Source organism: Humulus lupulus, chromosome 1, assembly GCF_963169125.1.
Source record: "Humulus lupulus chromosome 1, drHumLupu1.1, whole genome shotgun sequence".
In the NCBI taxonomy this organism is placed as follows: Eukaryota; Viridiplantae; Streptophyta; class Magnoliopsida; order Rosales; family Cannabaceae; genus Humulus; species Humulus lupulus.
The window spans coordinates 163,562,470-163,590,242 of record NC_084793.1 but is presented as its reverse complement, the minus strand read 5'-3'; positions in this window follow the sequence as shown (position 1 = coordinate 163,590,242).

Below are 27,773 nucleotides of genomic sequence, written 5' to 3'. Positions count from 1 at the left end.
CAGTCACAGAATATGCTGCTAGTGCTATCTTGGTAAAAGAGGAGGAACATGTGCAAAAAAATGTGTATTATATAAGTGTTTACCAAGTTTTTCGGAAACTACAATAATAAAAGATAAGAGAGGCCAAAGAGAAAGGGTTTAGAAGTTGTAAGCCAGATTTTTACGTGGTTGGGGTGTTAATGAGCCTTAGTCCACGAGACAGTTGTATTAGAGCCTAGAGAATCTATCACAATGGAGTTGTCTGCCAGTTTCAGCAGAGTAACTGTATATATTCCAAAAAGAGATCCCTTCTCCAGTGCTCTATTACATGTATTTATAGGTTCACACGTGCACTGGGCTTGGGCCAAGCTGTCCCGGGCCCAATAAAGGTATAAATATTGTTGGCTCCTCTATCAGAAGCCCAATACAAAGGATTAAAATATAATTAGAAAAATATTAATCTGAGCCCACTGGGCCAGCCCAAACCATATCTATCATGTGACAAATAGGAGCTTTGGTTTGGGCATTTCGAGTTACAAGGTAGATTCAGGGGACAAGTTCGGTCAGAGCAGTGGCGACGCAGGTCTGAACCAATGGCGTACAATCTCAAGGTGGCCTTTTCTGCAGGTGAAACCTGGGTCAACTCCCACGCTTTATGTGACGAAGTCAGGGTCACGGATGCTTTATCTTGCCAACCTTGGAGAACTGACCCGGGTTCGTTTACCCATGTCCCTCTCCGTTCGTCGAGGTCTCGTACCATTTACCATGGGCCCGGACCATTTACCAGGAGCCCAAACCGTTTACCAGGCTTCGGGATCATCCACGTCGATCCCGACTGTTATCCGGAAGCCAAACATACCATCTCCCAGATGACCGTCCCGGGCAATACTCCCCGAACGCCTTTTGAGCCTCGCCCAGAATCGAGTCATCAAAATCTATTATACTTCTTGCCAAACGGGCTTGGGATGGGCCCAAACTCATTTGGCCAGCCCGTGGGCCTAAAGCGCGGACCCGGGCGCCTGGCAGGAAATGGGGATAACATTTACCCCCCAATCCTTCATCCGGGCTTGCGCGGTGGAGGCTTTTCTTAGTCCCGGATCCTCTCAGCATTCTTCCTGGTTCCTTCTCAGAGCAACTGGTTCGTGGCAAGGGGCACTGCATGCTGGACGACTGTGGAGCGCGGACCATTTACCAGGGTCCGGGTTCATTTACCACTGTCTCGGTTCATGACGAGGGGTACACGTGTCTCCTAGAAACTGTTGCATCGATGGCACTTGACCCTCAAAGGTCAACAACCACCTCAAGGGTCGCTAGGCTAGAGCTACTATGTCAGCTCAGATCACGAAGCGTCCCATCCACACGGGCGCTTTCCATTATTACTTCTGCGACAAGGAGGACTGTAGGATGGGGCGACCTTTGAAGAGCCTCTCTCTCTGGGACGTCGGATCGGAGTGGCGTGGATCGTACCTTGGGGGTACCAGGATCCAGCACTCGAGTGGATCCATTAATGCCCCTGCACGATCCTAGACCGTCCGATGGGGGGACCAATCCCAACCGTTAGATTAAAAATCAGTGCCTGGGCTATTATAAATACCCCCCAGGCTTTCATTTGAAACCTTTACACTCTCGAGCCAGTCAGAGAACTCGAAGGATTTGTTTATGACCGAGCTTGCCGATGATATCCTCCACCATCTGCTCCACCTACGCCGTCGCCTTTTTCCTACGATTTCGATATCTGCACCCTTGCCGGAGCAGACGCCACCAGCCTGCCCTCTTGACGAGCTGCTAAAACGTCTCCACCAGTTCAAGACTGAGATTATGTCGTCCTTGCCACCGGAAAACCACCATTTTTCACGACCAGCAACTTACAGTAAGTTTCCATGCCTTTCGCCTTTGCACCTTTATATGAATACAAATGTTGATTTCCTGTCATTTTGCTTATCTGCTTAGGCTGCTAGACCTTGCCTGCGTTTAGAATTAATGTTGGGGAAAGACAGCCTGGTCCGGGTCGCTCTGGGCCCTTTTTGGGTCCGGGTGATTCCTAGACAAGTGGCGATGGGCTGGCTTAGGAGTGTAGCCTATTTTTCGTTCCCGATTAGGATCTTGCAGATCCCTGGTGATCCCAGATTTGATCCGAAGGGGACTCTTCCAAGAAGTTCATAGGAGAGCCCCCGTACCTTAACCAACCTTCTTGGGTTTTGGTACTGACTGCTTGGTTGGTTTCTCTATTTTGCTCCCAAATCACTAGCCATGACATCGGGCGTCACCCTTCATTCGAAGGAGGAAGTTAACAAGGCCCCTTTCACTCTTCCCGGGCCCAAGACCACCAAAGGCAACAGGTGGGAGATGGATGTGGTGTCGAACTTGTTCCGGAACTATCAGATGTTGTACACCCTATAAAAGCACTTGGGCGTGGAGTCGACTCCCGGACTGTTCCATAACCGCCTGGCCAGGAAAGAGGAGAGGGCCACACCTCCATGAACAGGTTCGGGGCCTGGAGCGTGGGTCACATCAGTGCAGGGGCTACGCTCCCGCTCCATGATTACTTCGTGCGGTTCCTGACGTTCGTGGGGATCACGCCCTTCCAGCTTTTCCCCCAAGCGTACCGATTGCTTGTGGGATGGCACGTCTTTTGCTTCACGAGGGAGATCCTGGAGCCGACCCCCGCAGAAATCTTGTACTTCTACAAGATGGAGCCGCAGGTCAACATCAAGGACAAGACCCTGGACGGCTTCTACAGGCTCAAACCGCGAGGCAACTACCCTGCTCCCACCAGTACCTGGAAGCATCCCCCGGACGTCCGACACTATTGGTTCATGACGTCCGGGTTCCTCATAGAGAAGAACCCCGCACTGATGTTGGACTTCCAGCGAGTGGGTAAGTGGTTTCCCCGTCCCTTTTTCTTGTCTTTGTCCTCTTTTCTTCCTCTTTTTCTTTTAGTCTCACCACATCATCTCGGGTGGCAGGACCCTTTGCCCAGACTCCCCTCACCCAGTTCATCCTGGATCAGAAGAAGCTTTACTCCAAGCTAAGCACGGAGGACCTGGACGTGGGGGGCTACTTCAACACTGACAACCTCCGAGTGATCGGAATGGTCGCGGCCCACCAAACGATCCATGCCCCGAGCCTCCGGGGGATACAATGCGAGAAAGACCCCGCGCTGAGAGAGGAGCTGGCCCTGCAACACATCAGGTTCGTAGAGGCTGCGGCATTAGCGGACGCAGCCAAGTGACAGAGGCACCAAGCTCAGCCGAGGGAGGTGGCCACCTCCGATGTGACGCCCCACGTCACTATGGTTGCTTTCTGGAATGACGACTGGCCCTACAAACCAAGACAAGTCTTTCCAGCGTGCTTTTTCCTCACTTGCACACTTCCTGGGAAAACTTCCCAGGAGGTCACCCATCCCTAGATTACTCCAGGCCAAGCACGCTTAACCATGGAGTTCTCAAGTGATGGGCTACCGAAAAGAAGATGCACCTTCCTGATATAGGTAGTACCAATCAATCCATTTAAGCCATCTTCAACTGTGTAGTCCCATACCTACACAGTCTTAGAATCATCACACTTGACCTTCCCCAGGCGATGTGGGATTGTACAGCTTACCCGGTCTTTTCCCATATGGATCACGGGATTCTGACTGTCACAATCGCCCCCCCTTACGGGCCCGACGTCCCTGTCGGCCACACTTCCGGCTGGGTCAAGGCTCTGATACCATTATGTGACGCCCCACGTCACTATGGCTGCTTTCTGGAATGACGACTGGCCCTACAAACCAAGACAAGTCTTTCCAGCGTGCTTTGTCCTCACTCGCACACTTCCTGGGAAAACTTCCCAGGAGGTCACCCATCCCTAGATTACTCCAGGCCAAGCACGCTTAACCATGGAGTTCTCAAGTGATGGGCTACCAAAAAGAAGATGCACCTTCCTGATATAGGTAGTACCAATCAATCCATTTAAGCCCTCTTCAACTGTGTAGTCCCATACCTACACAGTCTTAGAATCATCACACTTAACCTTCCCCAGGCGATGTGGGATTGTACAGCTTACCCGGTCTTTCCCCATACGGATCACGGGATTCTGACTGTCACATCCGAGGAGCTGGAAGCCCTCTTCGATGAGGGACAGCCGAATACGGGGACCTCCGGGGCTAGCGTATCAGGGCGAGGTAACTCACCTATGATTTTGACTTCTGCTCCCCAAGTTGGGGACTTAGCTAGGGATAGGCTAGCACACCGAGGCCCCATGTTTGGGGGTGACGGGGAAATGAGACCTTCGTCTCCCATTCCCGTAGGCTCAGAAGCCCTCATGTACTTTTCCAGGTTTCTCCAATACGGGAACTTTCTACACCCGGATGACATGGGGGACCGAGTCTACTCTTTTGTGTTAGATGAATTGAGTCAGGTCTGGGGCCTAAATAAGGGTTCGTCCCGGGCCACTCTTAGTCTTGACTTCCTTGTTTGCTTGTTAATTGTACTAACTATTTTTTATTTGTGTTTATTTCAAAAGACTCCGATATATCCGACCCCGTGGATAAGATGAAGCAGCTCCTCGAGACCCGGGCCGCAAAGGCGAGGACCGCGACCAAGAAGGCTGCCAAGAAAGCGTCTAAGGAGACGCCAGGGCCGAAGCTTCAACCTAGCAAGGAGACGCTAGGGTCGAAGCTTCAACCCAGCAAGGCGGCCCTGGCAACGGTTCCGATCACGCCGTTGACTCGGCGACTGTCCCCGACCTTCCCGCTCACCCCCTGGTGATTAACCTGGAGCTGGAACCAGTGGCAAGCCAGAGCTCTGGGAAAAGATCTGTGGACTTGGGCACAGAGGAGGAAGAACCAAGAAACAAGAGGGTCCGGACGAGGCGGGCTGGTTCAGCTGGGGAGTCGTTCAAGGAGAGTCACCTTGCCGCTAAAGACCTTCCGACAGCACCGACTCTTCCTGTCCACCTGGCCTTACCTGAGGAGGGGGAGGCCATCTTGCGGGATGAGCAGTCCAAACTCATTTCCGGGACCTAAGAGAGTGGCCGGGAAAGGAGGGAGGAGGTTTACAAGGCCTTGATGATTCGTCGTCAGGTTGAATTCACTGATCGCCCGGCAGCCTTTAGTGCCCCTCAGCAAATCGTGGATCGGCTGGTTGTCGAGACAGGTTTCTGCCCCAAGCTAGGGCAGAACACGGCCCCATTCGCGGTGAGTCTGCTGGATCAAGTGGGGAACACCATGTCCAATCTCCAACTAAAATGATATGCCACCATCACCAACCAGGACATGTTGTTCATTTCCCAAGCTCTCCGCCACCAAGCCACCGCTGTAAGTTTGCTTTGCATTTCCTCTTTCTCCTTTTCCTTGCTCAGTAAGGACTCTTCTAACTTTTCTTTGTTCCAAGATGCTCTATTATCCCATCAGAATGCCGACCTGGTGGCCGAGGCTGCCATGAGGATGGAGACGCTCCAGCTGGAGCTGGAGGTGGTCGTGAATCAAAGAGAAGCCGCAAAGGAGGCCTTGGCCAAGGAGACAGCCCAGGCCAAAGCACCCCTGGCCAATGCGGTTGCTCAGGCCGAAGCGGACCGCGCAGAGTTCCACCGGGTCAAGTTTCAGCTTCAAGAGGCTTTTTCCTGGAAAGAAGCCAAGGCTAGTGAGCGGATAGCCAATCTGGAGGCAGAGCTTCTCCGAGTAAAGGCTTCGCAGGAAGCGGCTGTGACTTAGTCGATCCAGGACCGGGAGAGGGTCAAAGGTCTGGAGACCCGGATCCATGAGCTGGATGGCTTTCTTCACAAGGAGGTGAAGGCGCACGAGGAGACCCGCTGCGAAAAAGAGCAGGCGGATGCCATGCTGGGCGTCACCTTCAATGAGGCCATCTATATGGCCTGGGTCCAGGACAAGAACATGAACCTCCTGGTCTATCCTGACCCTGCCACGAAGAGAGCCAAATTTGAGGCCAAGGAGAAAGCTGACGTGGAGCCCCTGGATGATGAAGAGGCAGATGGAGCCATCCCAGAGGCATCAGGACCTGGCGAAGTCTAGACCCGGATCTTCTTTTTGTTTATAATTTTGTAATACTTTTACGGACGCGCATGCGTCTAAGAAAATTTTTGGTGTTTTATCCACTTTATTTTTTGCTTATTACTTTCCTGTTTCCACCCGCTAACTTTCACTAAGTGTTTCACCACCGTGCATGAATGAGCCGAGTGTTTGGTCCCGGTTCCAATGACCTGGACTAGATTATTCCTGACTTTAATTTATCAACTCACTCTAATCCTACTACTCAGGTTCCAATGGCTTGGCCCATTAGAGAGTTGATAATTATCACTGAATCTATTCATCCAGCTCCCAATGTTGAAAATTTGACGGTCTGGACCATCAAGGTTTAGTCGATTAGCTTATTTTGAAACCTAGACTAGGTTCCCACGGCCTGGGCCATTTATAATACTAATTTTACACAACTTACACCTGGGACCCGCGCCCTAATAGTCGTGAGCTATTGTGGAAGCGACGCGGATGGATACTCTGTTGTTTGGGGCCGTGCATGGTCGACCGACAGTTAGGATACGGGCTAGCCCATACGTCCTACTGGATATTTTTACCCCCCGGACAGCGTTCATTCGGGGCGCGACCATGCCTGAGCCTTGGTCCTTTTTATCATACCCCCGGATAGCGTTTGTCCGGGGCGGGACCAGGCCTGAGCCTTGGTCTTTTTTATCATACCCCCGGACAGCGTTTGTCCGGGGCTGGACCAGGCCTGAGCCTTGGTCTTTTTTATCATACCCCCAGACAGCATTTGTCTGGGGCGGGACCAGGCCTGAGCCTTGGTCCTTTTTATCATACCCCCGGACAGCATTTGTACAGGGCGGGACCAGGCCTCAGCCTTGGTCCTTTTTATCATACCCCCAGACAACGTTTGTCTGGGGCGAGACCAGGCCTGAGCCTTGTGTCACTTGAGGGGTATCTTCGGTATGAACAAATACCACATGGGGCACAAGGCTCATCCCTGGTCCCGCCCCGGACAAACGTTGTCCGGGGGTATGATAAAAAGGACCAAGGCTCAGGCCTGGTCCCGCCCCAGACAAACCATGTCTGGGGGTATGATAAAAAGGACCAAGGCTCAGGCCTGGTCCCACCCCGGACAAATGCTGTCCGGGGGTATGCTAAAAAGGACCAAGGCTCAGGCCTGGTCCCGCCCCGGACAAACGTTGTCCGGGGGTATGATAGAAAGGACCAAGGCTCAGGCATGGTCCCGCCCCGGACAAACGTTATCCAAGGGTATGATAAAAAGGACCAAGACTCAGGCCTGGTCCCGCCCCGAACAAACGCTGCCCGGGGGTATGATAAAAAGGACCAAGGCTCAGGCATGGTCTCGCCCAGGACGAACGCTGTCCGGGGGGTAAAAATATCTAGTAGGACGTATGGGCTAGCCCATATCCTAACTGTCGGTCGACCATGCACGACCCCAAACAACCGAGTATCTGTCCGCGTCGCTTCCACAATAGCTCACAACTATTAGGGCGCGGGTCCCAGGTGTAAGTTGTGTAAAATTAGTATTATAAATGGCCCAGGCTATGGGAACCTAGTCTAGCTTTCAAAATAAGCTAATCGACTAAACCCCGATGGTCCAGACTGTCAGATTTTCAACATTGGGAACTGGATGAATAGATTCAGTTATAATTATCAACTCCCTAATGGGGCAGGCCATTGGAACCTGAGCAGCAAGATTAGAGTGAGTTGATAAATTAAGTCAGGAATAATCTAGTCCAGGCCATTGGTTCCAGCTCTCAATGAAAGCACCAAAATGTTTACCGAGTTTTTCGGAAACTACAATAATAAAAGATAAGAGAGGCCAAAGAGAAAGAGTTTAGAAGTTGTAAGCCAGATTTTTACGTGGTTGGGGCGTTAATGAGCCTTAGTCCATGAGACAGTTGTATTAGAGCTTAGAGAATCTATCACAATGGGGTTTTTTGCCAGTTTTAGCAGAGTAACTGTATATACACCAAAAAGAGATCCCTTCTCTAGTGCTCTGTTACATGTATTTATAGGTTCATAGGTGCACTGGGCTTGGGTCAGGCTGACCCGGACCCAATAAAGGTATAAATACTACTGGCTCCTCTATCGAAAGCCCAATACAAAGGATTAAAACATAAAAGAAAAATATTAATTTGAGCCCACTGGGCCAGCCCAAACCATATCTATCATGTGGCAAATAGGAGCTTTGGTCTGGGCATTTCGAGTTACGAGGTAGATTCAGGGGACAAGATCGGTCAGATCAGTGGCAGCGCAGGTCTGAACCAACAGCGTACAATCTCGAGGTGGCCTTTTCTGCAGGTGAAACGTGGGGACAACTCCCACGCTTCATGTGACGAAGTCAGGGCCACGGATGCTTTATCCTACCAACCTTGGAGAATTGACTTGGGTTTGTTTACCCATGTCCCTCTCCGTTCTTTGAGGTCCCATACCATTTACCATGGGCCCAGACCATTTACCAGGAGCCTGAACCGTTTACTTGGTTTCGGGATCATCCACGTCGATCCCGACTGTTATCCGGAAGCCAAACATACCATCTCCCAGATGACCGTCCCGGACAATACTCCCCAGACGCCTTTCGGGCCCCCCCCCCAGAATCGGGCCGTCGAAATCTATTATACTTCTTGCCAAGCGGGGCTGGGCTGGGCCCAAACTCATTTGGCCAGCCCGTGGGCCTGAAGCGCGGACCCGTGCGCCTGGTAGGAAACAGGGATAACCATAAGCAAAAGGCTAATAGGAGCAGAAATGCGGTATTCGCTCATTGAGAAATTATCCTAATGCTTGATCTTAGCCTTCAGAAAGCTGTGACCATACTTCCAAGCTCACCCCATCACAGTATTAATCAACCAGCCTCTACGGCAACTCCTACAAGAACCCGAAGTCTCTGGTCAATTATTGAAATGGGAAGTTGAACTTAGACAGATTAATATTTCTTACTTGCCACGAGCAGCAATAAAGGGACAGGTTCTGGCAGACTTTGTTGCAGAGTTCACTGGACTTCAGGACACTGAATCGATAGAAGAGCCTTAGCCTCAGAGCCAAACTCCTGCTTGGAAATTATTCACAGATGGTTCTTCCAACGAGCACAACGCTGGAGCAGGTGTGATTTTAATCACACCTGAAGGGCATAGATTCCACTGCGCAATCATATTCGACTTTACAACATCTAATAATGAAGCCGAATACGAAGCTTTGCTCGCAGGATTACGATTAGCCAAGGATATGAATATAAAGTCGCTTGAAATCTATAGTGACTCCCAATTAGTGGTTAATCAAATTACTAGAGAATATCAAGCCTGAGGTCTAAAGATACTTGCTTACTTGAACAAAGCAAAGGATTTCTTGGCACAATTTGAAAAATATACTCTCTAGCAAGTACCTCACGACTAGAACTCAAACAATGATGATTTGGCCAAATTAGCAAGTGCAAAGGATGCTGACACCTTGAATATAGTGCATGTTGAATGGCTATCCACCCCAAGCATCAAAATAGAAGAAACCTTTCTGGTAATTCAAACAGCAGACACATGGATGGCACCCTTTATTGAGTACTTGGCGCATGGTGTACTATCGACGGATAGAAACAACGCAAGAGCCCTCCAGAGGCAATCTGCTCGGTTTATCCTGGTCGACGGAATTTTATACAGAAGGGGGTACTCAATGCCACTCCTAAGGTGGGTTTCAAAAGAAAAGGCCAAAGAATTAATGAGAGAAGTCCATGAAGGTTTCTGCGGGGATCATGCTGGGGGGCAAAGTTTATCTAAAAAGATCCTAAGGCAAGGATACTTCTGGCCAACGATGAATGAAGGCTCTGTGGATTTCGTTCGAAAATGCGACAAGTGTCAGATATTCTCCAAGATACCATGAACAGCCCCTAATGAGCTAAAATAGATGCAAAGCCCGTGGCCATTCGCAGTGTGGGGGATAAATTTGATTTGGTCTTTGCCCACAGGAAAAGGCAATGTCAAATATGTTGTGGTTTTTGTTGACTACTTCACAAAATGGGTCAAAGCTGAGCCACTTACAACCATAACGACCAAAAAGGTGCTGGATTTTGTGGTCAAGAACATTGTGTGTCGCTATGGATTACCAAGAAAAATTTTCTTAAACAACGGGACACAGTTTGATAGTGATCTGTTCACAGCTTTTTGCGAGAGGCGTGGGATTATCAAAAGCTTTTCTTCAGTAGATCATCCACAGGCAAACGGACAAGTTGAGGATGTCAATAAGATACTAAAGGATACTCTGAAGAAAAGGCTTGAAGATGCGAAGGGGGCATGGTCAGAGCAGTTGCCTAAAGTCCTCTGGTCATATAGAACATCCCATTGAACAGCAACAGGCCATACTCCATTTTCCTTGGTCTATGGGTATGAGGCTATGATGTCTGTTGAATTAGATATGTCATCACACCGAAGGTTGGCATACGATCAAGACATTAATATCCAGTTATTGATGGAATCTCTGGACTTGGTCGATGAAAGGCGCGAGCAAGCCCAACTCCAAGTAGCAGCTTACCAACAAAAGGTCGCCCGGTACTTCAACTCTAAAGTACATGAAAGAACATTTAATGTGGGAGATTTTGTGCTTGGAAGAGTTTTCCTCAACACTCGTGATCAAGTTGCTGGAATGCTCAGACCTAACTGGGAAGGGCCATACCAAATCAAAGAAGTCCTTCAACAAGGAACCTACAAACTTGCTCGCTTAAATGGAGATCTCATTCCTCGCTATTGTAATGGAGAACACCTGCGCGAGTATTATCAATAAACAGATCTTTTTAAAGAATTGGCTTGTATTAATTTAACTTTTTACAAGCTTATGAACAAGGGTCAGTCAGTCATATGACTGATCGCTTATAAGTGTACGATCATTTCTTGATCACTCGTACAGACATGATTGTCCATTTATTACGAGAAATAAAAGGGACTGTGCGCAGCCAGTCAATCTTGCCAACTATTGTATTTATTACAAGTATTTTCGCATTACGTGTGTTGTTTTGCTATATTATCATTTTTGTATACATCTTTATTATGAGCAGTGATGTTCAAACAAGTTTTGGACAAGGCAAGTGACTGAGGACCTTAAGCTCCTTTATCACTTGGGGGCATATAAGGTATCTAGTAAGCAAAGCATATCGACAAGTATATGTAAACACACGAGCAAATTAAGTGAAAGCATGCTACGGTACTTAGAGTATTTTTCAAAGTTTTTTTTAAATTTTGTTAAATCAAACCAAAGTGTTATGCTAAGTTCAGTCATGCAAACAAGATGTTGTAATATATTGCAAGTATTATAATATCTAACTATTTAAAGTAAATTGTTTTACACCGCGAACAGTTACTGCTCAGATGTAATTCTCTGTTTAAAAGAAAAAGATGCCCGTGCAGCAAAAAATATATTGTCTTGACACTACGAACCGAGGTCCGTGTGTCCCAAGTTATAAATTTAAATAAAAAAATAGAAGAAATTATGAAGTAGGAGGATCTTAAGGAATTTTCCGGTCGACAGAGTCCCCAATTTCCTCGTCTACACCATTGATGCCTGTAGCCAAAGAGATTTCGGGGGATGCTGGAACTTTTGCTCTCTCCTCCTCTTCAAGATGAGCCAGGCACCTGTTTAGCTCAAACTAACTCATACAGTCTGGTAGATAGCTAAAGTCTACCCCACGGTTATTCTTCCAGAACACATAGAAGCATTTAAAAGTGGCTCCCTTGTACTTCTCCAGGTTATTAGCATTGGTCTCCTCGAGCTCTTTGACATGTTCCTCCAACCCCTCAGTCTCCTTTCTGCTGATGACTAGATCATCTTGAAGCTTAGAGGCCTCCTTGAAATTAATCAAAGAAGCCTCCTTGTACTTCTCTTTAGCTTCAATGGCTTTGGTCAAGGCAGCCCGGTGCTGTTTCAGCTCTTTGGCTAGCTTGGCCTTCTGTACGAGTAGTTCAGCATTTTTATTCTTGGCTGCCTCGAGCTACTCGGTGTATTTGACCTCAGTCGTCTTAAGCTTCTCAGCATGTTTATCCTCAGATACTCTGAGCTGTTCACCAAGCCTCTTCTCGTATTGAGCAATCAATGCCCCCGAGCGGCGCCAGCCAGCGCTCATGGTTAGAACTCCCTGCAACCAGAAAAAAGATAAAATTGTTAGTGGAAATAAAGTAACAAGATAAACAAATAAAGCTCAACAAAAAATGACAACTTATGCGAAGCACTTCGTTCAACGCACAGTTGAAGATCTGCTCGACTTCCATGGAGTCAATATTGTTGACGGCTGCGTCGGAACCTCGATAGCTTTGTCAGCCTATCTATGGCCGAGCTGAGAGCCATGTTCATCAAAGCCTCTCCTGTCTGATCAGGAGGGGTTTGGTCAATGAGAGTTGGAGGAGTTTGGTTGGCAGGCGCTGGTGGACGTGTCTGGTCCTCGGGGGCTGGTGGAGATGGCTGGTCGATGGGAGCTGGAGGAGGTGTTGTTTCCCTGGAAGGAACTGGTACTAGAGGATCCCTGGTTTGAGCCTTTTTCGTCAGAGGTTTGCTGCTGCTTTCCCCATGATGTTGCCTGCTCCCCTTTTTCTTGCTCGCAGGAGCACCTGGGTCAGGTTCGCTATTCAAGTTGAATGGATCTTCAGCAGACATGACTACAAAATAGAAGCGAACAGTCAGGCAATATAGATGGAGAGACCTACTAAATCAAGGAAATAAGATCAAAGAAATTACAAGTAAAATACCCGAGCTACAACTACTGGTCGCTACATTACTTATTGTACTACTGCTACACTCACTCTCTACCTTGAAGAAGTCTGAATTTAAATTAGGTGTGTATTTAAAGTTGTCGTCCCCGTCAAATAAATGACAGGGAATGGGAAAACTGTCTAAGAGTGAGAAGTCAGTACCGTTCTCATCCGAAGACTGAAGAATAGGCTCGGGATGCTCAGAAGCCTTCTGCTTTCCCTTTCCTTACTGGGCAAGGACAACCGCTGCTCGCGGGGTGCTGGATGGTTCCCTGATGGTCACTCCTGTTGCCATCCTCAGGGGTTGTGACACATCTTGTTGCTGCTCAAGAACTTCTCCCCCAGTAGCACTTCTTGCGGTTGATTCCCTCACATCCTGGTGAGGAGCCAGAAGGCCAACCAGTCTTAGATTGGTCTCCGTGACTAGCTCTTTGACACTTTTTTCAATATTTGTCATGCTGGTCAAAGATGATGCTCGTATTTCCATTTCTGGAGTGGGGACTGGTCGATGCCATGGACCTGAATGACACCAAAGTTCTAAAGAATGTGTAGAAAAGCTAAAGGAAATTGAACGACCAGTGAGTAAATAATTTACCTCCTTTAGTGAAGGCCAGATTGTTGGCGACCAGGTTTGGTGTTAAAAAGTACTCCTGGAAGTACTTTCCCACGTTGGGCTTGTGGGTAATGTCACTCAGGAAGGTGCGAGCAGATTCCTGGTGGTAGAAGTGGAAGAGCCCCGTGTTGTTGTGATTGAGGTTGGACTTGAGATCGAATAAATAATTGATCTCGTGTGGCGTAGGAACGGGCCACTTCTTGTGCTTATAAAGAATATAGAGAGCAGAAAGCACTCTATATCCGTTTGGGGTGATTTGAAAGGGAGCGACCTCGAAATAATTGGCCACCCCCTAGAAGAACGGATGAAGAGTCAAGGTTCCCCTGCCTCAATGTGATACCTCAACCAGGCGCCCCAGGCTGGTTTGCCCACTGGTCAATTGAAGGCTTGATTAGGGTTATCCCAGGGAGTCTGTACTTCTTGAGATAATTCCCTACCATCCTAGCTGTAATAACACTAGGAGGTACTACGTACCATTCAACCTCTGGTCGAAGCACGTCTCAAAGTCGGGCTTTTGCTTGAATTTCTGGCTAGGAAGTGTTCTCATGTTGAGGGCTAGTCGAAGGATTTTCAGCCTGAGGAGCAGGTTGATTGGCAGGAGGTTGGGTTGTTTTCTTTTGTAATGACCCAACTATTTCTAAGACCTTGGTCCATTAAAAGTACTATACATAGCCCCTATTTTTGAGAAAAAATACATAAGGAATATTCATAACTTTATTAAAAACTCCAAAGTAAATTTTGAAATACATAAATGAGCGGTATGGGATCCCATTTTTTTAAAAATAAAACAGAACTTTAAATTTAAATGAAGATGTTTACAAAACTAAATGCGGAAAATACATAAAAACATAATTTAAAGAGACTAAATAAAAATAGCGTCATCCTCGAATCGTCACGTAGTCCATCGAATCCCTTCATCCTCAATACACAAGTCAAGCTACCAAGAATCCTTCCGCCTCCATATCTATTTTCCTGCATTACATAAAATAAAGGAGTGAACCTAATGCCCAGCAAGGAAAATTTACTAACACGTGTAAGCATAAAACTATATCATAAACATATGACTACAAATAAAAACAAGTATTACAATGGCCATCATACTTCTTAGGGCTTGCTAGCTAGGCAATCATATGCCCATAAATTTATGGGGCTGGTTATCTAAACAAGTCATATAAATTTATGGGGCTCGTTATCTAAACAAATCATATGCCCAAGAAATATATTATTGGGACTTGTTATCTAAACAAGTTATATGTTTGTTATCTAAACAAATTATATGCTTGTTATCTAAACAAATCATATACTCAAAAACCAAAATCATATCATACACAAACATATCAAAACATAAATGCACATAAAATCTATCCTATTTTCCTTACCAACACCGGCATATTTGAGAACAAGGACGGGATTTGGAACACTCCTAAAATCAACAATAAGAATGGTAAGTACTTCTAAAGAGAAGAGATGATAAAGAAGAGAACTAAACAAACAAGAAGAAGCTTACCAAAGAGAAACCTTAAGTTCAAAGAACTTAAATACCTACCCAAGAATTGAAAACAACGAGTTAGGACTTGAGTAAAGAAAACTAAAGAACCATACAGAAATGAACTTAAGAATAAGAATACCTTTGGATATACTAGAACCGATCTACACCTCGATATTGAAAATGCACTCTATATCTCAAGTGTTTATAAAGCTTAAGATGATAAAGCTTTTATCCCAAACCCAAGTGTATCACTCTATAGTAACCCTAGCAGCTTGAAGGCTCTGAACACAGCTTGAAGAATGAGAGAAATGGCTGGGTACTAGGTCCTATTTATAGAGTTCAAGGTGTGAAAATATCTCCTTTTAGCTTGAATAAAATAATGAATATTAATTGAAAAATATTTGAATATTCGTTCAACAGGTGCTTAAGACTCGGTCAAAAACGTTCAGAGGCAAGTCAAGAGGTTAAAGGATGAATCAAGCTTGATTTCTACAACGTTTGAAAATGTGGTCCTAGGGCTGATATATCGCCCACCCTAGGCGATATATTTCCTGGCTCTATGTCCAGAGTGCTCGTGGTTTATTTTGTTCGAAGTTGACGTGTTTTTCGTATCTCCCGTGTGGCGATATATCGCCCATATAACTGGAATATATCGGCATAGGTTGAAATATTAGACACGTAATTGCACTTTATCAGCTTAATTTGAATTAGATAAACAACTTTGACTGAGTCATAATACGATCTTAAATCTTCTGGAAGGTTTTAGAGCTTCTAGATCTTTCTTTTTAATTAAACTATTCATCAAAATACTTAATCCTTAATAATCATGCACACAACAAGTGCCATGATCTTATTAGTTCTATCTAAACCTTATAGTATAATAAATAACATCTTTATAATTAGCTATATTAATCAAACCTTATGTTATAATTACTTAAACTATAGGTTAAACTTATAAAATCTATAAGCGTTGCTACGAGTGTTTGACTAAGTCCCTGCTTGAACCAAAAACCACAGTAACTATCATACTATAACTACTACTAGCTACTACTACTACTACTACTACTACTATCTAACTAGCTAAGTAAAGTTCTGAGACTCTATATTCTTCCTTACTAAAAATAATTTCGTCCTCAAAATTTACTTACCAAACAATTCTGGATACCGTGCTAACATGTCTTCCTCCAACTCCCACGTTGCCTCCCATTCAGAACTATTACTCCATAAGACCTTGACTATCGGAATACTCTTGGGTTGTAATTCCTTCATCACTCTATCTAGGAGGCTAACCGGTCGTTCCTCGTAACTCAAGTCTTTCTGGAGTGCTATCATATCATACTTGAGGAGGTGAGATGGGTCTGACACATATATTCGTAGCATCGAGATGTGGAACACATTGTGGCTATCTGCTAGAGCTGGCGGTAAGGCTAATCTATATGCAACTGCTCCCACTTTGTCCAATATCTCAAAAGGACCTATAAACCGGGGACTAAGCTTGCCTTTCTTCCCAAACCGCTTCACACCTTTCATAGGAGATATCCTTAAGAAGACTTGTTCTCCGACTTTGAATTCCACACCACACCGCTTGGCATTCGCATAACTTTTCTGACGGCTCTGAGCAACGATCATACATTTTCTAATCAGTGCTACTGCATCTTGAGCTTCTCTAATAGCTTCGGGTCCAAGAAGTTGCCTGTCTCCTACCTCGTCCCAATGTAATGGCGATCGACACCTCCTTCCATAAAGTAACTCATAAGGCACCATCCCGATCGTTGACTGGTAGCTATTGTTGTAGGAGAATTCTATTAATGGCAAATACTTATTCCATGATCCTCCGAAATCAAGTACACAAGCATGCAACATATCTTCCAGAATCTGTGTGGTACGCTCGGACTGACCGTCTGTCTGAGGATGAAATGCCATGCTAAGACTTAGCTTGGTACCCATGGCTTGCTGCAAGCTTCCCCAAAATCTCGATGTAAACACTAATCCTCTATCAGATACTATTGTCTTAGGGATTCCATGCAGTCGTACTATTTCTTGGACATAAATGTTTGCGTATTGATCTGCTGTATATGAAGTCTTAACAGGCAGGAAATGAGCTGACTTGGTTAGTCTATCTATTACTACCCAAGCCGAATCATGTTGCTTATTTGTTCATGGCAAACCCGTCACGAAATCAATGGCTATATCGTCCCATTTCCATTATGGAATGCTAAGTGGTTGCAATAAGCCTGTAGGCCGCTGATGTTCTGCTTTTACTTGCTGGCATACTATACATTTAGACACAAACTCTGCTATATCTTTCTTCATTCCTGGCCACCAATATATTTCCTTAATGCCGTGAGTCATCTTGTTCGACCCTGGGTGAACCGAGTATGGGGTATTGTGCGCTTCTTCTAAAATCTTCATCTTAATCCCTTGATCATTCGGCATGAATACTCGATCATTATATCTCAATAACCCCGGTCACGATATTGAGAAATCTGTGGCCTTTCCTTCTTTAACTGCATCCATATGTACTACTAATGTGTCATCATGCCTTTTCCCAATCCGTATTTCTTCTAACAGACTTGACTGGATAGACAAGTTAGCCAGCTTACTGATGACTACTTCTATTCCAGCACTAATGAGCTCCTGTTGTAGCGGCTTTTCTATTCTAGCTAATGCTGCTAGACTTCCATAACTCTTCCTACTTAGCACATCAGCAACTACGTTTACCTTTCCTGGGTGGTATAGAATTTCACAGTCATAATCCTTCACTAGTTCTAACCACCTGCGCTGCCTCATGTTGAGCTCCTTCTGAGTGAAGAAATACTTTAAGCTTTTGTGGTCCATATAAATCTCACACCGTTCTCCGTAAAGATAATGGCGCCAGATTTTTAACACAAAGATCACCGCTGCCAACTCCATATCATGTGTTGGATAGTGTTGCTCATACTCCTTCTGCTGCCTTGAGGCGTAGGCTATCACTTTGTCATTCTGCATCAGCACACAACCCAACCCTTGCTTCGATGCATCACAGTAGACTATAAACTTGTCGTTGGGTGTCGGTACACAAAGTACTGGTGTTGAGCATAGCTTATCCTTAAGCAACTGGAAGCTCTCTTCACACTTATCAGTCCAGTTGGACCTTTGATGTTTCCGGGTCAGGTTAGTAAGCGGAGTGGCTATCTTAGAAAAGCCCTCTACAAACCTCCGATAATAACCTACTAATCCCAGAAAGCTTCTTACCTCTGATGCATTCTTTAGTCTTGGCCAATCCTTCACAACCTCTACCTTAGATGGGTCTACTGCAACTCCGTCCTTGGATACAATGTGGCTGAGGAACGCGACTTGCGAAAGCCAAAATTCGCACTTCTTGAACTTGGTGTAAAGTTGATACTCCTTTAGTCGTAACAAGATCAACTTTAAATGTTCCTCGTGCTCGACTTTGTCCCTTGAGTATATCAAGATATTGTCGATGAACACTACGATGAATTTATCCAAGTAGTCCTTAAAGACCCTGTTCATTAAATCCATAAACGCGGCTAGAGCGTTGGTAAGACCAAAAGACATAACTAGAAACCGGTAATGTCCACAACGAGTTCTAAAAGTTGTCTTGGGAATATCCTCTTCCTGTACCTTGAGCTGATGATACCCGGACCGTAAATCAATCTTTGAGAACATGGTCGCTCCTCAGAGTTGATCAAAAAAATCATCAATCCGGGGTAGCGAGTACTTATTCTTAATCGTCACCTTATTCAGCTAGCGGTTGATAAACGAGTTTTAGGCTCGTTTATGGTCCTAGTTTTTAGGCTATTTTTCATTAGTTAGGATTATTTTAGTTCAGAATTATGCTCGTTTGTTCTTGTTTCAGGGTGATTAATGTTAAGTGATGCAAATATTGGAAAGGAGCGAAAATGGAATGAAATCGAGACGGATTTGTGAATTTTGTTGGTTCTGTAAGTAGCGCTACAGCGCCACCTTGGGAGCGTCGTAGCGCTAGGAAGAAATTTTGAAGAGGCTCGGCACTGACTTTAGCGCTACAGCGCTGGTGCCCAGATTTCCCTCATTTCGGCTCTGAGTTTAGCGCTACAGCGCTACAATGGTAGCACTACAGCACTGGTTTCGCGATTTCTGATATATCTGGTTATTTTTTATGGGCAATTCAGTCTTTTCCAGAGGGAACTTTTAGTAGGGATTTTTGGGAATCATATAGGCGACAGAGACAAGGCAAAAGGGGATAACGACGGCTGGAGTAAGAACACCATATTGGAGGATTCGTCCCTGAGTTTTTCATCTTTTTCTTTTAATTTTCATGTTTGTAATTGATCTATCATATGGCTAGAATGAATATCATAGGCTAAATTTTCTTTTAGGGCTTTTATGTGAATCTTTTGGAAACCCTTGTTATGGTTTAATGCAAAATTGATGTTCTCTTCACCTCTTTCAATTCCTTGCAATCAATGTTAATTGTGCGATTATTGATTGATCACCTCTAATTGCTATTTTATGACTCAAATTGAAATCTGAAAAGTGAAATTTGATATGCTTTGATTGTTTGGATGCAAATTTAATTTAGAATGAAAGTATCTAGATTATTTGCCTATTTTCTAAGTTGCGTGGCTAATGCCTTCTACATGATTCAACTTACCATAGAAATATAGGAAGTTGTCATTTAGATTGAATTTCATAAGTCTTGACCAGATTATGAATTGTTTCTGCAACTTATTCTTGAATAGGGAGAAAGGGATATAGATGCTTGCATTAGGAAATAAGAGGGTGGAAAATAGAGGATAATAATTGTCCTAATTGTATTTTCTCTGTTAATTTGTTTAATTCTTCATCGTACTTCGTTAGTATTTTTCTTAGTTTAAAATCTCTTAAAATTGTTTAATCAAATAGAATTAAGAGATTAATTGATTGGTAATTGATAAATCAGTCCTTGAGGACGATACTTGGTTTTTACCATTTTATTACGAACTGCGACTGTGTGCACTTGCACAGCATAAATTTTGCAACAGCGGTAATCTATGCACATCTGCATGCTTCCGTCATTTTTCTTTACAAATAGAACCGATGCTCCCCATGGCGAATGGCTTGGTCTAATGAAACCCAAGTCTAAGAGTTCTTGTAGCTGCATCTTTAACTCCTTGAGTTTGATAGGTTCCATCCGGTATGGTGCCTTTGAGATGGGCTCGGTGCCCGGTACTAGTTTGATTGTGAAGTCAATTTCCCGAGTCGGCAGCAGTCCTGGTAAGTCATCAGGAAATACTTCTGGAAATTCCTTTACAATGTGAACATCTCCAACCTTTAGTGGTGTTTCCTTTACCACATCCGTGATCTGGCTAAAAATGCGTGACATCCTTTTTCTATCATCCTCTGAGCTTTGAGAGATGAAATAAGCGGTGTGTGTAGTCCTGAAACTTTTCCCATATAGCATAGTCTCTAACCGTCAGAAATCTCAAACATCACTTTCTTGCTTTTGCAGTCGATGGTTGCGCCATGCCTTGCTAGCCAGTCCATTCCTAGTATTACGTCGAAGTCTTTGATCTCCAGCTCTATCAGGTCTCCTTCTAGTTCTACATCCTCAATTTTGATCGGTATGCCTCATACTATCCGTGATGATAGAACTACTTCGCCCGAAGGCAACTCTGTTACAAACCTAGTTCTAAAGCTTTCACAAGGTTTGTCTAATTTCTCTATCATTCATAACGAGATATACGAGTGGGTGGCTCCCGAATCAAATAATACAGAACATATATTATTGAGGATAGAAATTTGACCTGTGACCACTTTATTTCTAGCGTCAGCTTCTCCCTGGGTTAAGGCAAAGACTCTGGCAGGAACCATCTTGTTGTCCCTTTTCTCCTTTGGCTTGAGCTGAGGAAATTGCCTCTTTTGGTGACCTTCCTGACCATAGTTGAAGCATCCCTTGGTGTTTGCACGGCACTCACTAGGATGTTTCTTTTGGCACTTAGCACATTGCGAGTATTCTACATAACCTGGCCTATTACCTCCATTGTTCGTCCGTGCCCTTTTATCTTTGTCAGATTGCTTGTTATCAGGATGCCTTCTTTTCTGACTATTACTATTGTTGCTAGACTGATGGCTGTTTTTTTTGTTGTTCCAACCATTCTGAGGTTGATTCTGCTGTTTAGGCTCAGACTTACTAGCTTCCTCCTTACTAACATTTGCCTGAAGCCTTTCTACTTCTATAGCCATTTCTAGGACATCGACATATGTAGTATTTCTCGGGTTTGCTAGCTTAACCCCTAGCTCAATCTTTGGTCGAAGTCTTCTAACGAACTTGGTCACCCTCAGAAATTCAGTTGGAACCATTTATGGTGCAAACTTGGCTAATCGGTCGAACTGCCGAGCATACTCTACTACTGATAAGTTCCCTTGCTTCAGACCAGCGTACTCTTTGACCCTTGTGGCGATGACTACCGAATTGTTCTACTTTTTGTGGAACAGCTCCACAAATCTTGTCCAAGTCATGGTGGCGACATCGTGAGTCTACTAAACTAAGTCCCACCATATTCTAGCATCTTTCTTAAGCAGAGATGAAACGCAGGATATGCGGTTCGCATTGCTGAGACTCATGTGCGCTAGGATCAGCTCCACATTTCTGTGCCATTCTTCCGCCTCGAAGGGGTTTGTTGTCCCTTCAAAGTTTGGAGCGTGTTGCTTATGAAACCGCTCGTAAATTGGCTCCATGTGTTGAGCTAGGTATGGCGCATAGTTTTCCATTTGCCATTGGCCATTCCCCATAAGGACCAACTTGATGGGGTGCTTGAGCCATTTGCTGAGGCTGCGGTTGCGGCGAAGGCGAAGGCTGAGTCTAAAGCTGAGCCTGTTGTCGCTGTTGCTGCAGTAATTCCTCAACTTGTTGTCGTAGTCTGGCAATTTCTGCAGTGTTGTCAACCGGCGGCAGCGGTGCATTTCGGTTGGCAGTAGCACGCACTCCCCTTCTGCGAACTGGAGGGGCTTCATTGTTCTCAAGAGCGGCGTTGGAGGCATTGGCATTGGTGCGAGCAGACCTTTTGAGCAACATCTTCAGCGGAGTTCTAACAGTTGAGAAAAACATGTTAGAACTTACCCTAATAGGCTCTAAGGCAAAAACTTAATCTAAGCAAACATAACTCAGACCTATTAATTATGATTTCTTATGAAAAATTATATAAGCCTTCTTTATCATTAGGGTGTGTTTCTATACTTAGAAAAATAAGCCATCTTTATTATTTTCTAAGTCTATTTCTAATCATCCTATATGACTTAATTCTCAGGCTCGAAACTCGTCGTTGTTCCAAAGTTAACCATATTGAGGGAGGGTTGGGATCAGTAAAATCGTTCCCACTACTATGGCCCCTTAACTCTCAATCTGGAACCCAGTCCATTGATTTGTATCCACCTTCACCGAACATGGTCATTATTTATTAAATTTATTATTTATTATGATTGCAAAAGAAAATCAAACTCATACATGCCATCAAAATAACAATGATATTTATTTGGAAAAAGGTTTTCACTATATACAATCATAATTGCAAATATAACAAATAAAGAAACTAGTCTATTCTAAAAATTGGGATCTTCTACATCTGATCCTTCATCTAACATATCATCATCTATCTCCTCATAGTCATCATTATCTTGAGCCTCAAAATGCCCTCGGGAAAGATTCGTAAAGATTTTATGTTTTTGCTCATTTGTAAATTGGAATTCCATTTTAGAAGTGAACCTAAGTATGAGAAAATAATATCTCATAGCTACCGGTAATTCATCTTCATCATCTATAGTCTCCCATATATTTTCTAAAGCTGCAATTACAGTAGGATAATCTTTAAAAAGTCTAATCACTAAAACATATTGCTCTGTTGCTCTCATCATGATTTTCTTAGTTATTTGGAGGTGACTTATCTCCCTGTGGAATAAGAGTAATCTCCGAGTGATTCTTTCTAGCACTCCTACTATATTCCTTGGCTCTCTAATTCTTTTCAAGGCCTTAATGGCTCGGATATCCTCATAGGTTAATGCTCCATTCATTCTTAACTGAAAACATAGGACTAAAACGTTAGCTAAACACATAAACATAATATCTATAACATAAACACTTACATTGGCAGTTAGATTCGGAGCTTGAGTGCGTGTATCAAGGAGAACTTCATGCAGATGAACTATTGCTCTTTGATACCAACTGTAATGACCCAAATATTTCTAAGACCTTGGACCATTAAAACTACTAGACATATCCACTATTTTTGAGAAAAAATACATAAGGAATATTCATAACTTTATTAAAAACTCCAAAGTAAATTTTGAAATACATAAATGAGCAGTATGGGATCCCATTGTTTTTAAAATAAAATAGAACTTTAAATTTAAATGAAGTTGTTTACAAAACTAAATGCGAAAAATACATAAAAACATAATTTAAAGAGACTAAATAAAAATAACGTCGTCCTCGAATCGTCACGTAGTCCATCGAATCCCTTCATCCTTAATACACAAGCCAAGCTACCAAGAATCCTTCCGCCTCCATAACTATTTTCCTGAATTACATAAAATAAATGAGTGAGCCTAATGCCCAGCAAGAAAAATCTACTAACAGATGTAAGCATAAAAATATATCATAAACATATTCTATAAAACATATGACTATAAATAAAAACAAGTATTACAATGGCCATCATACTTCTTGGGGCTTGCTAGCTAGGAAATCATATGCCCATAAATTTATGGGGCTAGTTATCTAAACAAGTCATATAAATTTATGGGGCTCGTTATCTAAACAAATCATATGCCCAAGGAATATATTATTGGGACTTGTTATTTAAACAAGTTATATGTTTGTTATCTAAACAAATTATATGCTTGTTGTCTAAACAATTATGTGCTTGTTATCTAAACAAATCATATACTCAATAACTAAAAACATATCATACATAAACATGTAAAAACATAAACATATCAAAACATAAAAGCACATAAATCTATCCTATTTTCCTTACCAACATTGAGATATTTGAGAACAAGGACGGGATTTGGAACACCCCTAAAATCAACAATAAGAATGGTAAGTATTTCTAAAGAGAAGAGATGATAAAGAAGAGAACTAAACCACCAAGAAGAAGCTTACCGAAGAGAAACCTTAAGTTCAAAGAACTTAAATACCTACCCAAGAATCGAAAACAACAAGTTAGGACTTAAGTAAAAAAAACTAAAGAACCATACAGAAATGAACTTAAGAATAAGAATACCTTTCGATATACTAGAACCGATCTACACCTCGATATTGAAAACACACTCTATATCTCACTTCCCAAGTGTTTATAAAGCTTAAGATGATAAAGCTTTTATCCCAAACCCAAGTGTATCACTCTATAGTAACCCTAGCAGCTTGAAGAATGAGAGAAATGGCTAGGTACTAGGTCCTATTTATAGAGTTCAAGGTGTGAAAATATCTCCTTTTAGCTTGAATAAAATAATGAATATTAATTGAAAAATATTTGAATATTCGTTCAACAGGTGCTTAAGACTCGGTCAAAAACGTTCAGAGGCAAGTCAAGAGGTTAATGGATGAATCAATCTCGGTTTCTACAACGTTTGAAAATGTGGTCCTAGGGCCGATATATCGCCCACCCTAGGCGATATATTGCCTGGCCCTATGTCCCGAGTGCTCATGGATTCGTTTGTGCGAAGTTGACGTGTTTTTCGTATCTCACGTGTGGCGATATATCGCCCCTATAACTGTGATATATCAGCATACGTTGAAATATTAGACACGTAATTGCACTTTATCAGCTTAATTTGAATTGGATAAACAACTTTGACTGAATCTTAATACGATCTTAAAGCTGTTGGAAGGTTCTAGAGCTTCTAAATCTTTCTTTTTAATTAAAGTATTCCTCAAAATACTTAATTCTTAATAATCATGCACACGACAAGTGTCATGATCTTATTAGTTCTATCTAACCCTTATAGTATAATAAATGAAATCTTTATAATCAGTTATATTAATCAATCCTTATGTTATAATTAATATTCTTAAACTATAGGTTAAACTTATGAAATCTATAAGTGTTGCTACGAGTGTTCGACTAAGTCCCGGCTTGAACCAAAAACCATAGTAACTATCATACTATAACTACTACTAGCTACTACTACTACTACTACTATCTAACTAGCTAAGTAAAGTTCTGGGACTCTACATCTTTTTACTTTGAGTGATGGATTTTGCGCGCCCCATGTTGGTTGGACTAGTCAAAGGTCTACTTGTGGGGTTACGTTGAGAAAAGGGAATTTTCGAGATTAGCAGCGACAGTTGTTCTTGATTTTCAAGTAACTGTGCGAGCAAGTCATCGTCGATCGGCCTCTCACCTCCCCACGGGTTGTGCATGAAAATCTACGAATAGAGAAGGGGAGATGAGAATCTACGGCCAATAGAACAAGAAAGTGGAAAAGTTGGAATAATGTTGCTCATGTATAAAAGTTAAACTTTTATACGACCAGCAGCATTCTAACGTAAACACCAAATAGTATGCCAACAGCTTGGAAAATGGATTGAAAAGCAGAAGTGAAAAGTTTTTCAGAAAAAAAATTTCAACTCTAAGAAAAGGCGAGAAAAACCCAGTTTTTTTCTAAATGCCTAAAAATCGAATTTTTACTTTGATTTTACGCCCTAGATCAATAATCCTAACTCCCAAGCTAATTCCTAAGCCCATTTAGTGTCTTTTCATTATCTTATCATGTTAGTACCTACATGCCTGATTGCCCCAAATCATTTTTTCAAGAACATTCAAGAACTTCGAATCCAAAGCAAACCAGAGAACTAAAAAGATAGTTAGTGCACAGCATCTCAGAGAAGAAGAAGTTCAAGAAACTCACTTGAGTAAAAATGGAAGAAAATTTCTGAGACGTTAAGTCGAGTGGTTGGACAGAAATTCCGTGAATTGCTAAAATCGTCTGTGTTTTCTGGGTTCTTTATGCTCCGTTCTTTAGTGTTCTTGAGGAAAGTAAAAGTAAAAAGTGAATTGAAGGAGTTATTTATATTGGTCGAAGCGCGGTTACTGAGGTAATGGTGAGCGGTGATTTTTCGAGGCATGGAAAAATGTGATAGCCGTCAAATCACTTTTTGGGAAACTGCAATGACATGATTGGTTGCCTTTTTTCGAGAAGGCATTGATGGCTCTGTCAAGTCTGACAGGTCACGCGAAGGGTTGATCGTGTAAGTTTACTTTATGTTGGTCATAGTAAAATTAACTTGGGAGCGAATGTTTACCCAAAAACAGACTACCTGATGATGTGGCAGGCTTGGCCTACACGTGGGAGGCACGTTGTAACGCCCCAAACTCCAAGGACCGTTACGGTGCACATTGCAAACAATGCTAAACTCGCTAATCAAGTCATTTGGCCAAAAATGTGTAACTAAGTATGATTAGCGGTTTAGGGATTAAAACTTTCGGTTAAGATGTAACGTCTCATTAGAACGTTTACTATATACATTGGGATCCCAAAAAATATATTTTAAAGGTCTATTACAGGAAAATATTTACAACTGGCTGAACTAAGCGGCAAAACAAGGTTTAACCCTAGTTCTTCTCCTTCAAACCTCGGCCGTGGTGGTCGAGCAGCTGCATATGTACACATCGTCACCTAAGTTCTCCAACTCAAGGATGGTCCAGCTTTCTTTTGCCTTTACCTGCACCACATAGCACCCGTGAGCCGAAGCCCAACAAGAAAACTCAATATGCTCATGAACAGTCATATCATCATATCAAATCATATATGGCATGCCTAGTAAACATAGCTCCATTCAAGCATGCAAATGAACTCAGACAACACTGGGGAATCAAGGATAAGAAATCCTACCCTCCCGATTGGATGACTATCAAGTCAATCCTAATCAGATGAGTGATTTAGCACTTGAGGTTATGGTAAACCATATTGAGTGACTGTCAAACAAGTCACTACGGGGATCAGCACCCAAAGCCATGAAAATGATGATCAGAATGATCATACAGAGCTTACAGCTCTGAACAGATTAGTGAATATCACTTTGAGGTTCTGTGAAACCATAATGAGTGACTATCAAACAAGTCACTATGGGGCCCGGTGCTCATAGCCGTGTAACGAAACCGTTACCTGGGATTTCCTGCAATGGCTCTAACCAGATGAGTGACTGATGGGTAGTCACTATGAGAGACTGCTGGGTAAGTCTCACAGGCTCAACACCCACAGCCATGCGACTAAATAGTCACTGTGGCTCTCAGTGACTAGCCTTTGGCTAGACAAGCGCTTATAGTATTCATCGAACTTGAGGTCAGTCCGGCATTAATGCTCTTTGAGTCATCCAATGCAGATATGGATTAGATCTAATCTTTATTGGCTTGCGTTGAACACGCTAAAGCTGTCCTGGTTTATGAGTCAGCATTGCGTGACCAGTGCCCAGTACAACTGTCGAACTTGACTAATGAGTCACAGCTTCACAGTTGACACTGACACCTTTGCCAATTCTGACTAATTAGTCAGTGCCATGCACAAGTAAGCAATGCTATCAATATTTATCATATGTCAATTATCCAAGAGTAGGGCATTTAGCATGCTTACTTAACAGTTGCTAGCATCATTATGATCATGCACAAACATAGAGACTCAAGCTCTGATCAGTCTCATACTCAATATTCATGGCATGCCCTAAACACATGTTGCTCGTGCATCGCATATATCACAGTTAAACATACAACATGCATCAAGAATAACCATGCATGGCACATATGGGGTGCAGTTTTCTTACCTCTGGTTCGAGCGAGAAACAACAATTAAATGACCCTTGAGAACGATCGATCCTTTAATCCTTTAGCGGTCACCTAGTCATAACCAAATATAACCTCCAATTAATGAAAATCAACAATGATAGGGTCTTGGTCTAAACCACACTCTCGGGACCTCGAAACATGCCCACACGGTGAGTAGATTCGATCC